The sequence below is a fragment of the Manacus candei genome, unplaced genomic scaffold, assembly GCF_025592945.1.
Source record: "Manacus candei isolate 608988 ecotype Guabito, Panama unplaced genomic scaffold, ASM2559294v1 h1tg000089l, whole genome shotgun sequence".
NCBI lineage: Eukaryota > Metazoa > Chordata > Aves > Passeriformes > Pipridae > Manacus > Manacus candei.
In genome coordinates, this window is record NW_026138137.1 from 3,246,621 (window position 1) to 3,260,619 (window position 13,999).

The 13,999-nt window shown below is 41.4% G+C and overlaps 1 protein-coding gene across 1 annotated transcript in view; it reads right to left on the reverse strand.

Moving 5' to 3' along the window:
• The window catches only part of DPP6 (dipeptidyl peptidase like 6), a 250,407-nt gene that overhangs the window by 16,133 nt on the left and 220,275 nt on the right, over positions 1-13,999 (reverse strand). The gene's annotated exons all lie outside the window — the stretch shown is intronic.

A 13,999-nucleotide genomic window follows, 5' to 3' on the forward strand; every position in this document is an offset into this window, starting at 1 on the left:
TGTCAAAGCACACACAGACACACGTGAACCTGGTTTTGAATTCCGTGGAGCTGAAGACTCTTGAGACTCGCTTTTCATGCAAGAGTAATCTAAAAAGCAAATCACCCTTGTATTAGAAAGAGTCTATGACTAAATGACAGTACTGTAGACTCAAAGACATGTGAGGTTTCAAAGCCCTTTCCCAACAGACCACTAAATGCATCTTTCCCTAATTTGTAAACATTATAATTAGCACAAACACAATTAAATCACTTGCCTTTAAAATTATTCTAATGACACCCAAACATCACAGCACAAAGCATTTACATTTTGTATGCTATGGGTAACTGTTGCTGTTTTCCAAATTATTTTTTTCTTAATGAATTAAACACCAGTTTGGCTCTCACACTAAAAAAGCCTCATATTCTGCCTAAAAATGCAGCATTTGGGTATTGAAATCAGCCAGTGTTATACAAAGAGGATTATCATTGCTATGCAGTGCACATGAGTGTGCCACACAATTCACTGCCATAGGATGCTGCAACACTCAGGATGCCATAGTCTTTACCACAGGATGCTGTAGGGTGCTTTAGTCCTTAGCACAGTGATCTGGATTCATCTGCTTGTTCAGAAAGTCACCAAGTGGCTGATTGATAGAAAAATGGGATGGTAGACGAGATGAGGTTCATATTATAGTTGTCAGCTTCTTTCCCTCTGTTTTCCAGTTGGCATCTGGTGACTGCTCTTGGAGACAGGACACTGGGCCAAGATGGGCTGACCCAGGACAGCCACTCCCATGTTGCTACCATGACTGTTTGTAGACTTTTCCATGAGCTTGACAGTACTGCTTGGGAAGGTGGAAGAAGCACTGTAGTGATGAAACAATGCTCACCTTCACCTCAGAGACAGTGGTTAACTCACTTTCCTTCCCTTTCTCCACAATGTGATGTGATACAACAGCAGCAAGAGTGAGCAGCTGGGGAAATCTGTCTGCCCACCAAAGATCCCAACAGCAGGGCCAGCAGGCTCTCACACCATGTGTGTGTGAAGATCATAGAACCATAGACCCAGAGAATCATTTGGGTTGGAAAACACCTCTAAGATGATTGAGTCCAACCCTTAACCCAGTATTGCCAAGCCCACCACTAAGCCATGTTCCCAAGTGCCACATGTACATGTCTTTTAAATGCTCCAGGGATGGTCACTGCATCACTTCCCTGGGCAGCCTGTGCAATGCTTGACAACCCTTTCGGAGAAGATATTTTCCTAATATCCAATCTAAACCTCCCCTGTGAAACCTGAGGCCAGTTCCTCTAGCCCTATTGCTCGTTGCTTGGGAGGCAAAACAGGTCCTCACCTGTCTACAACCTCCTTTCAGGTAGTTGCAGACAGTGATAAGGTCCCCCTGAATCTCCTTTCTCCAGAGTGAATAATTACAATTCCCTCAGCCACTCCTCATCAGATTTGTGCTCCAAACCCTTCTCCAGCTCCACTGCCCTTCTCTGGACACTGTCCAGCACTCAATGTCTTTCTTGTAGTGAGGGGGCCCAAAACTGAACATTGAATATCAAGAACCCAAATGTTTCTTAAGCTTCAAAAGTAAGACAGCCTAAAGAGACTGTTATTCACTGAGATTCCAGCCCCTTTAAAATGTCTTCTTAAGACATCATGAAGGTGAGTCCTTCAACCTACAAGCAATGGGTTGTATGCTGTGGGATAGCCAATTGTGCACCAGCAATTTCTGTAGGGCTGGTTGACAAAAAGCCCCTGAAATGCTGTGACTGACAGTGTGCACACAAATGGCAACAAAAGCAGGTTAGTGTGAGCCATCCGTACCAGTTTGGTAGGTGAAATAAGTTCTTGAGAGCAAGAAAGACTTTAAAGCACTATCTTTGTGTCCCCATGCTGCCAAGGACCCACACCCCATTGCATACAATCAACGGTGTTTCACCTAGACCTTGCCTGTACAGAGAAAAGGCAAGAAAGGATTTTATTTATAATTAAGATGACTGATATGGCAGACGGACTTTTATTTCCATATAATTGAGAATTTTCTCCCCTAACAATCCAATTCCTCTGTTTGCATCATTTTTTTTTTTAGAACGCAGCAAGGTGAATATAATGCACAGAGGAAAACAGGTTTACTCACCAGGATTTAGCTGAATTTAGCTTTCTCCTACTGATATACATTGATATGCTGACCATATTTATTTATAAATCTGCCCTGCTTTCCCCCTGCAGTCCCAGAAGCAAGACTGCTGGAAAAGCAACAAACCTAATAAACATGGGCATTATAAAATCATCACTGAAAATAAAAGGCATCCTCCCAAATGACTTAACTGGAGTTAGAGCAGTCCTTTAATTAACACAAAAACACATAACAAAAAGAAAGGGATAAAGAGAGAAATACAATGCACATAATCCTTTTATTTTCTAATTTATTTTTATTTTTATGTTGGCTTTGAAAAAGCTACGAGAAACTAATAAATAAAGAAAAATGCCAGCATGTAGTTTAGAAAATCCCATGTATTATTTATTGTGTTTCCTTAGTCTCTCACTACTCAGTACTACTATTACTATTATTATTATTATTACTACTACTACTACTACTACTGCCATCCCCCCAAATCAATGTTATAAAGTGAGGTCCCATATAAAGATATTCAGTTTGAGGTAACATCAAATTAAAAAATATTTTAAAAAGTGAATCGACATCCTTGAAAAAGCAGACTTTTGAGCTGCCTAAGTTTTGTTTTTCAACAAATGAGGAAAAATGGTAAAGGCAGAAATCTACACAGTAGAATCATCAGGTTTGTGAGAAAGATTACTCTTACTATTACACATTCTCAGTGATGACACTCCAGAATGCATTTAACTTGAGAGCAGGCTGAATCAAGGAGAAAAAAAAATCACTTTTTTAGAAATGACATAAATTGCTTATTTCAATGCCAGTTTTTAAAGCAAAACAACCTGGTTACATCCTAGACTGTGTCTTTTAATACAGACACATCAAAAGTCTTTCAACACTCATAAGTTGAGCGTCTAATGCCTGACAGGGACAGAAAGAAATTCTTGAAATTAGCAGTGTATATTCATTAACTGCCTGCCCTGCTTTATTTCTAAACCTACAATGGTGTGACAGTCTCATTACACATGCCATCTGGTAAATGCCATCCACTGTCATGTGTGGATCTGAGAGGGAAACCTAATTTGTTCAATGAACTTCGGGGAGCTGACAGAAGCAGAGCGAGGACATCCTCTGCTCCATGTCTCCTTCCTCCAGAGCCCATCCAAATGGGCTTTGATGGGGACTCCTGAGCCCTGGCACATTCTGCTGCTTCTGTTCTGTGATCAGCACTGATGAGTGCCCGTGCCTACCCACCCCTCCTGGAAACTCTGTGAGTGCTCTGCTTCTTGCTCCGGAGAGCACAAGAGTATCAGGAGCAGGCTGGAGTCAAGCACTTGCTTGTGCTCCTTGAAGGATAAAACACAAAGTGCTACACTCTCAGAAAGCAAAGCAGATACTGAGCTGCTTTGCCCTTATTTGCAAAGGTGAAAGAGACCCAGCACATACCCCATAACCTGGGTGACTGTTCCCAAAATCACGGGCTGGCCACCTTCTGTGTGACATGGTGAAGGTGATGCTGTGGGATTTCTTATCCCGCCCCGGCTGCAGAGGGGTGAGTGCAAGCAGGGTTATGATGCTCCCCAAGGTGTGGGACCCGGCACTGCTGCTCCCTGCCACCTCCTCCCAAATTTTTAGGGTGCTGGGTGGCACCATACAGGCTTTGTACCCTGGTTATCCCTCTCTGCATTCCTCTGTCAGGAGAGGGATGGGATGTAGTGGAATGCCATCAGCTGGAATTGCTTCACCTGGCTTGCAGGCTCCACTTCCCTTTCCTCTCTCCAGCATTGCACCAGCCAAATCCAGTAACCTGATAGAAGTTTTAATGCTGCTGCTTTAGTTAGAACTTAAGGGAAAGGACCAAAACTACTGACAGAGCTTCTGTGTGTAGACACACTCTATACATCCTGAATAGATGCATGGTTAATAATGCTAAATAAAACTCTAGTTACAGGAATGAGATTTTCAATTATTACAGCTCAAAGTCTGGTTTTATCATAAGGGCTTTGACTTTAAAACCGTTACTGTCATTATCCATGCAAGAAGTAAATTGAGCCATATCACTACAATGACAAGAGGCAAATTTATCAGTGAGGAAGTACTACCCATTGTGATCTAAAGAGCACAGAAACTCAGTGGCTCAGTAATTTGACAAGAAAAAACGTTGGCCATGGTTTGCCATCAATTTTTAAGCAGCTTTCGTCATTATTTCCAAGAGGGTTCTGCTTAAAAGCTATCAGAAAGAAGCAACTCTAGATATTTAGCTGGTAAGGTATAGATTTCCAGAATAAAAATGGAAAATCATTATAAGACTTCGAAGAAAATATTTACTAGACATTTGTTTTGCAACACTTTTTGTATTCCATAGTATTCCTGATGTTTTCATGATCTAAAGAGCACAGGGAATTGTATCAGTTACTATAACTTTAGAATTAAAGTAGTGATTATAAAAAGAATACGAAGTAAAGTTGCAGAAAAGGTAATCAAAGTTACAGAAGTGTTTAAAAAGGATAAAAAGAGGAATTGTCTTATTCTTCTCATCTGTATTCTCAAAGGCTTCAATGTTGCAGTTAATTTTAGAGCAGAAGCTAAATTCACAGTGTGTAAACAATGAAAATTCAAATGCTCTCTGCCAGCGCCACCAGCATATCTCTTAAGCACTGATGAATGATTTAAAAGAGCAGCTGCAAGCGATGGGAGCTGAAAGGGTCTGGCTCTGCACAAGTGAGATAATTGGCAACAGCCATCTCTGTGTACAGATTCCAGATCTCTTTATTTGCTAATCCATGAATTATTTATACGTGCTGCATAAAGTTCATATGTTGGGGTGATATTATCAGCCTAATAAATAAAGACATGGGGAGTTCTGTGAACCACTGCTTACAATTAAAATATTTTTCCCATTTACAGTATTTTACGGTCGACGCTATGGACAGATGTTCGTGCTGTTTGCTTTGGCAACCCTGTTGACATAAACATCAAACAGATTTGTGCTGCTGTTCTCCCTCCCCAAGGCATTTAATTTTTTAATCTAATCTTTACTTCCTCAAATGTAACTTGTCTTGTAAAATAATCAATCCTGGCTTGTTCTCAGGCAACATGCAGTATCAAACAAACCACTGTAATGGTACTGCTTGTCTCTGCCCTGTCTGATACTGGTAATAAATTTCATGCTTACTTTATGTAGAGCAGAAATAAATGTAGTTGCTCTGAAGCAGCATCAGTTAGCAGTGACTAGAGGGCAAATGAACATGAGATTTGGTTGTAATTCCACTAGACTAAGCAGGTCCAATGAGTTCTTCAAAAGGTTGCTCGAATAAATAATCATGGCCAAGTCCTCAGTTCATTCCATGGGATTTTGAGAGGTGCCTATGAACAGTGCAGGAAGCTGGGCTGACATTAACCAGCTCATCCCACTGTCTGTTCTGTGGTCACTGAAGGACATGGGGCCTTTGGGTACGAGCAGACCCTCCCTTGCTTCTTCAGGAAATTGTGTATCACAAAAATATTGGCAAACACCCTCTAAATATAATTGGATTTGCTGATAGAATTCCTACTGGTGTCTCGCTCTTCTGGTAGGAACTGACTTTCAACTTGAAGCTGTATGGGCTGTCACTCCAATTTATGCTTTTTTGGGTTTGTTCCAACAATCTGTTTTCTACTAAGCATAAGTATTTCCATTATAATCAGAGTAGTCATGTATCCCCAAAGCTGTCACCCAGTCAGATAAACTAGATTATTTTAACTCCCTTTTGCAAGACAAAGTTTCTTTTCATCTTATTCTTTCATGAAAGAGAGCTTTACATTCAGTTCCTTCTTCCTGAACAGAAATGACCAGGACTCTACCCCTGCTGCTGAGGATGTCTTAAGTGGTCCTTATACTGGTCCTTACAGTGAAACTGCTAATCGCCCAGTTCTGTGGAAAATTCTTTGCCTGATCCATCCTAAGAGAGCATTCACCTTTTCCATGGCCACAGCAGGCAGCCAGTTTGCAGACATCCAGTGATCAGCACTGTGTGCCCAGGCACCCACCTGCTCTTCTGAGGCACCTGTAACTCTTGAGCTTCAAACATTCAAGAAAAATTCTTGCCCTGAGTCACCATGTGCTTAATTTTGCTCTTCACACTATTAATTTCTCCCACTCAAGCCCTGCAAGACAGCCAGCTTCTCTAGTATTCATCTCTGCCTTCTGATGATGCTTATCAGCTTTGTGGTCTTAACAAATTCCATTAGCTTCATCCAGCTTTGGGTTCTCAGGCTGCCAGGGACAATCAAAGTAAGGTCATTCCCAAGACCAGCTCCTAATGAAGCCTGCTGCTGATCTCCAATTAGCTCTATATTTCTCCTCATCATAATCTACTTCCTGCTTTCATTTTGCCGGTACTTAACCTTTGCTCACAATCCTTTCACTAAACTCCCTCCTCTCCCTCTTAATTAATATCATCCAATGATATTGGTTGAGCATTTCCTCCCTTTTGTGAGGCTTTGGCTGAGGTTTCCAAAAGCCATAATGCAATAATGCGTGTGGATGGAACCAAAGAGGAACACTGAGAACCTACAACCTTTAAGGAATGTTGCAGATACATTCATCCATTGCAGTGATAAGATCAGCTGTAAAAAGGAGACTTTGCTCGCAGATTTCTGGAACCTGACAGAATACCACGACTCTGTACCTAGAATTGCAAGTACCAGAGGCAGGAGGGAACAACTCCAGTTCACATGGGGGGACACTGACTTCCAAAAAGCCTAGAGTATATTGTTCTAATATGCTGGTTCAGTCTATGGAATCTGAACAGAAAAATCTCCATACTCAATTCCCTCTCTTTTTCTGGTTTCTATTCTATTTTCTGCTATTTCTAATTGAATCCCTCAATTTAACCTCTTTCAATTCACTTTTAATCCAGGCTTTCTGCAAACTCTGGAAAGGGATGAAAGCAAAAGTTAACATTTGTCCCTATTTTTAAAGTTTAAGTTTCTTATTGGATTAGTATATGCTAATCCTAAGAGAAATACCATATACAGACGAACGTGTTTGGCATTTCCTATATTCTCTGACTACCTTGGAAAGTCACTGGATAGCTCAGGATGCCCTGGGAGGTTGTGCATTCTACAGTTTTGGAGGCTTTGAAGGCAAGACTGGACACAACCCTGAGCAACCTGATCTGATCCTCTCTGACAGAGCTTGGAGCGGAGGTTGCACTGGAGACCTCCTAAGGTTCCTTTCAACCTGAATTCTCCTATGATTTTGTGATTTCATGTTTGAAAAGTATCACAACACAACGGTGAGAGACTCTGGAAGAGGTTTCCCAGAGAAGCTGTGGATGTCCCATCCCTGGAAGTGTTCAAGGCCAGGCTGGATGGGGCTTTGAGGAACCTGATCTAGTGGAAGGTGTCCTTGCTCATGGCGGGGAAGGTTGGAATGAGATGTTCTTTAAGGTCCCTTCCAACCCAAACCATTCCACAATTCTGTGAAATTCAAGGGAAAAGGATATTTCCTTGTAATTGCAGCATGAAAGAAAACATTCTCTTCTCAGTGCCATTTACATCTCATTAACAGACAGAATAAAACCCCATTGCATATTTTGTGTTTATTCCATTAAAAACCAGACGTAAATTGATTTAAATAATCTTAATTTATTCTTTCCTATAAGTAAAATTCTCTTGCAAAAAAAAAATGATTTCCTGGATAATTAAGTAATAACTGGTGCTGGATATTAACTTAAAAAAAAAATAACCCATAAATAACACTGCTTCCCATTGCCTGGTTATTAAGCTGTTCTCCTCCCATGAGCTCTCAGGTTTTAATATATCCTTGACGTACTGACTGCATTAATAAAAGACTTAACAAGCATCACGCAAAGAGAAAACAAAAGCCAGCAATAAAACCCTACAGCTGGTCCAGCTGGCAAACAAGGTGAAAGAAGCAGTTTTCCTCAGAGGAAGCTTTAAATCTTGCGGGATGGTAACATCTGTACTGCCCACTGCAGGATAATGAGTTCAACCAAGGTCGCTCGTGTGGCTGGAAATAACACACATGCACCCTGGTCCAGACATGCAGGAGGCCACTGCCTGATTTGGGAAGCTTCATTATTTGAAGCATTGGAGGAAGCCTGTTGTCATGGTCATTTATCTCCTACGAGTGGAGCTCAGATAAAATTTTATATGGGCAGAATGACCAAGTGACAAGAGCCCTGGCTGGAAGTAGATGATAGATCACCTTCCTCTGGGCAATGCCAAGCAGCTCATATTTACAAGCAAGAATCAAAATGATAACGGGATCAAAACATGTAAAAACACGTAGTGCTTTGCAGAATTAGGCAATTTCAAAGGGGACAGGAGTTTCATTCCACAATCTTTTTTCATGCTCTGAAAATTACAAGCATTTTCCATTTAATTTTATCATTAAATATTCATGCATATTATTTTTTTTCCACTTATTCTATGTCACTGAGTATTTACAGGCAGTTTACACCACCTGAAAGATGTATAAGAATACAACGAAGTATTTTATAACATAAATGAATAGTCTACTTAATGGAAGAGAAAATGTACTGGAACATCCACAAAAGCCACCATTTTAATTAATCTCAAACTATATTAATAACTATGTTATTAATATAACATAGATATAACGGATATATATTAATATAACGGAGATAAAAAAGAGGTTCTTGTCCAACTTCCAAACCAACAGTACCATCCTCTCTTTTCCTGGAGAAAAAGTTGTTGTGGTACCTTCTGTTTGTTTTTCATACCAGCCAGCTATTTTGAAGCCATAGGGAGTGAGAATGAGCACCCCCCAAGGGATTTGTGACCCATGAACTCCTCACAAAGGGCTGGAGAAGCAAGAGCCAACCTCGGCTGTTAAGTAAGAAAGGGAGTCAAGTGAATGCAAATGTGAATGATATAGTAATTATAATATAAATAGGGCCCAGAGATTAAGTCTGTGCATGCTTTCAAACAGCAGAAACTAATTTAGGCTCCATGAGCCTCAGGAAAAGTTCCAAAAGGTCACAGTTTGCCTGGAAGCACTAATTACAGCCTCCCGCTACTGGGTATACAAAACCCCAAGCGTTGTGGTAATCATCCTTGTATGGGAAACCACTCTGGTCACAACAGATAACAGTCACCCAGCGACCTAATATGTGAGCAACCACGGGGAGTGCCCTCGGGGCACCAGCACTGCTGCTGTGCTCATTTAGCATCCAGCCGGGTGGGGACCTGCAGGCACATGGCTGGGTCATGCCTGGCTCCTGGAGGCCCTTATCACATTGCAGGACATTTAGCTGCACTTTGACATTACCTCCGTGTTTCTTCTGCATCCTGGATTTTGTTAGACAGGTAGTTTGGCTGGGATGTCTGGACTGTGTGATCACACAAGGACAGCACCTCTTGGGGATTGCCTGTCCTGCTCTAGCCAGACAGGTAACACCATGTTCAGACACCCACAGCACACGTTGTCAAACACTGGCTTTCTGCCCCTTGCTGTAGACCCCAGAACCAGGACAAGGGCAGCTCAGACAGTTAAGAAAACCTGAACCCCCATGAGCTTCACATCAAGAAATAAGTAGCAAAAATTTGTTGTAGTATATTAAGATACTTGCTGGGATCTAAAATAACATTAAATCTGAGCCAACAAATGAAAACCATATTTTATTTTTGCATAATATAGACTATAGGTACCACTCTACTCTGGTATGCAGCAGTAATAAGCTGCAGACATGAAGTGGCCCATAAAATACTCCCGAATGATTCTTGTGGTGGTCCTGTGCAGGGGCAAGAGTTGACTTCAATAATCCTTGTGGGTCCCGTCCAACTCAGGATATTCTGTGTTTCTATGATGATGAAATCCTCACTCCAGGCTCCCTAAAACATTGAAAACATTCTCATCCCTACCTCAGCCACTTGGCCCCATCCCAGCATGTCCCACTCCCTTGCGAGATCAGAAATGTTTGTACAGTCATCCAGTAAAGCAACAGAGCAGCTTCTTGAACTGATCCCAGAAGAAAGAAATAATGTTATGTTTAATTTTCATTCAGTTAAGCTCCTGGGCCAGGCATGGAGTGAGCCTGTTTGTGGCACAGGGAGCAGATTGGTGAAAAGGCTCCTGAGGTGGACAGAGGATGGAGCTGCCTCTTTCAGTGGCAGCACTGACTTTGACTTCCAGTCCTTGTGGACAGACAGTGCTGTGTTCCTCCAGGATGTACTGAGGAAAAATACTATGAGGTGCTTTTTAGGGGGTTATTACATTTCACAGCAAGGTGAGGTGGGACACAGAGGTACAATCTGTCAGGGACAGCAGCTAGAAACAACCTTCCCCTTAATCTCCTCCTCCCAGTCAAGACCTGGGAGTTATTGCTTATGGTTCCTGCAGTAAAGAAAGTATTTGAAGTTGCCTCTCAACCTTGGCTGAAGTGTTCAGAGCTACTCACATGACTATATGGAACTGTAGCTGGGGCATATCCCAGTGGTAAAATCCAGGAATCAGCATTTCACATAAATTTAAACCAAGGTGTGCCTATTGCGCTTCTCTATCCATAGGCTCTTGGTTAATAAAACTCATTTTCTAGGCTAATACTTATTTCAGCATCTAATTAGCTCTCTTTAGACCTCAACAACATAATTTATCTTGATCCTCACCAAAGCTCACCTGAACTGCCAAGCTCTGGCCCTCTTAGCAGGACGAGCTGCACTTACAAAGCATTTCCTTGAATTTCAGTAGGAAGTATTTGGAGACTCTAAGATGCTTTGCCCTTACTGTGATGGGCAGGTTTATGACATTATTAGTTGACATTAAACACGCATGCTTCAGAAATCTTGCCAGGCTTTCTACCAAACTAAGCAGGGATTAAATGTATATATTTTCTTCCTGTTCATTTAATGTTTGTTTCAGGCCCTGGAGTGAGATATTTGCATGCACAACCACAAGCTTTCCCCGGACATCTACCAGAGATGCCCTAAGTCACAAGGAGTAGTCCCCTGAGAAGGTTAAAGAGGAACTTCAGCATCTTCATCTCCCAAAAGCAAGAAAAAGAGCTTTTACCATTTTAACTTGGGTATTATGAACAGAGAACAGTCCTAATGAAGCACCATCCCAGTAGTGTTTGACAAGCAAATGCCTTTTTTTCCCTGTTCGAATCCTTCTTAGAAGCTCAGTGCTTCCATATCACCCAGAAGGAGCAAACTGCATACACATTTAAGGACCCTCCATGCCAAAAGCCACAGGAAGATGCTCCCCCTTGCAGCTGCACTGGGTCTCCCTGAGACCATAGCACACTCACAGTGCTGGAAAAACATATAACACATAATGATGTGCTTTAAGTCAAAATGGGTTATTATACTTTTCATAGCTGCTTTACTGCTGTGATAACTCAAAATCCAATCCCTCATCCAAGAGATCGTTGCCTGTCTCCAAAGGCACTGAGTGATGCTCCAGGGGCATGGGAAGCTGGTCTTGCTGGAGTCCCATCCCTCAACATGCCAAGGGGCTGCTGTGGGTGCCTCCAGCTCCTGCTGCAGCTGCTGGGAGTTAGAAGCATCCAGCACCTGGGAGGACTGGCCCCACAGTTATTAAGGCCTGTGGTGTAATTACAGACTTGTTATTGAATTGCTAATGAGACAACGCCTCTCGTGGAGCTCTGAGCTATCGGCAAACGTCTGCAGCCATGCCCTGTTAACTCTTCACTCCAGTATGATTTAATCACTTTACATGCTGCTTTTGTTACAGCAGTGCTCTCCTGCATACCAATAGCTGGGTTTCTGCTTGGAAGGTTTCTCTGAAGTGAACAGACCGAAGATTCACTGAACCTTTCAAGACCGCTCTGGTAGTTTATCCATCCGGGAGCCTCTGTGCCCCTTATTGTCACTGCACATCTGAGCACTGCAGTCAGAAATGGACTTTATTTTCACAGTACCTCAAGGAAGATGGAATTACAAGACCTGGTTGAGTTCCCTAAAGGAGCTAGTGACAGTGGAAAAAATCAAACTCATGTGTCCTAACTAGCACTTGGCAGCTGGTTAGGACTTCTCAGACCGCTGTTACCAAAGGGTCTTGGAACTCTGCATGTGTAGATATGGATCAACAAATTAGGACAACTATTATAAGAACCACCTGTTTGTAAGTATATGTATCGTAGGTGTCCACATCCAACTTAGGATTTAGAGAAGCCAACCATGATTATTTCGTAACAGAAAGGCAAAAAAAGAAAGCAATCCACCTACTTTTTGCAGATATATTTGCCTAAATATTGAGCTGTTTTATAGTTCATAAATAGCCCAATATATCCAGGGAAGAGCTAAGCTGTGTACTTTCATTATAGATTGCACTGATGTTTACCTGAGGATGACAACTGCTAATTACAATCTGGCTCCAGGAATGTTATTGATGAGACTGTGATAAGCTGTAAGATTTCTACATGATATGTAAGACAATATATGGGCAATGCAGTTAGGTGTAAAATGTTGCTTTATGAACTTCTGCTTTGTGAATCATTAATTTACGGCTCCTGAAAGCTGCTTGTCCATAGTTAGTAAAAAAAATAAATATCCTCATCTCCAGATTTTCCATTGCTTTCCTAGGATGGTAGGTCTGGCCCAAACTGCACAGGTTAAAAGGTCTGACTAAATCAAGGAACTGAGAAAGATGTAGAAAGAGGTTCATTATTCTCCTGCCTGAAGGCATGAACCAACCTCTTATTGCAGTAGCTGGGCAGACATGTCCCTGATGGGAACATTATTGCAAAAATCCTGGAGAGAGTAATTATCCACCATGGAGACAGGCTACAGAAGGACATACATTTCTGGTCTGCTCCAGGAGCCTGTGCTGCTTTTCCTTGGAGTACTGTCTTGCAATATGAGGAAGGAAATGGGGGTCATAATAACTTGACTCAAGATGTGTCCATAGGCAAACCACTAATTCTCACTGTACCTCTGCTCCCCACTTGGTAAAAGCATGAAAATGATCACCTGGGGAAAGGTTGCAAAGGGCTTATTATATCTTTCCATAATTCAAATTAAACATTTAGTGCAGAATTTATTTTGCCAACCATAAAACTTCTATTGCCCCTTCCTGTATCCTGATAAATATCAATATAGGATTACCCTGAGATACTAAATAATATTAAGGTCTAACTGTTCAAAGAGTCATAAATGTACAAATTACTGCCAGAAATGTCTGTTTGACATGTTTTTCTCATTTTGATGGAGAATCTGAGGAAAAATGGGATTTGACTTGCTCAGGGTGAAAGACAAATATCATGATCTTCATGAAATTTCTTCCAAGGCAGAGACTTTTATTCATAAAGTAAGTCCTTAGAAGTAGAAGCCCCTGTTTTTTTGATGAATGTGACAGACAAAATTTTCTCAAGAGTGATATGCTAGAATTTGTACATTTTTATGAAGATATTTATTGATTAAAACTCATACTTCTAGGATTTTATGTGATTTTCAGGGGAAAAAAGTTCCCCAAACTCAGCACTTATAGACTGAATCTATAAGAAGATGGGCAAAATGAAACATTACTTTGCTAGTGAAATTCATCATCAAATCTATGTGATTTATTGGTTACAATTTAGCTTTTCTCTGGAATTAATTCAAGCCCATCCAAATCAGCTGGTAATACCACCAGAGAATAAAATACTAGGAGATTTTTCAAAATATGTATCTCTTCAAAAAGGACAATGTCCGTATGCAGTAATGGTATCTAAGTATAGCCACAATAATAGAAACAATGCCCAGAATTTTATGTTTGTTCACATTTGAAAGCAAAATAAAAATAATCCTGGGGCTTAAATCTTGAGCTGAGCCATGCCAGTGGTGCTGGTGCTGGATGCTGGTGCTTCAAAGGATGTTCCCACCCACCTGGCTGCTGGCTGAGCTTATCTCACGCTGTGCAGC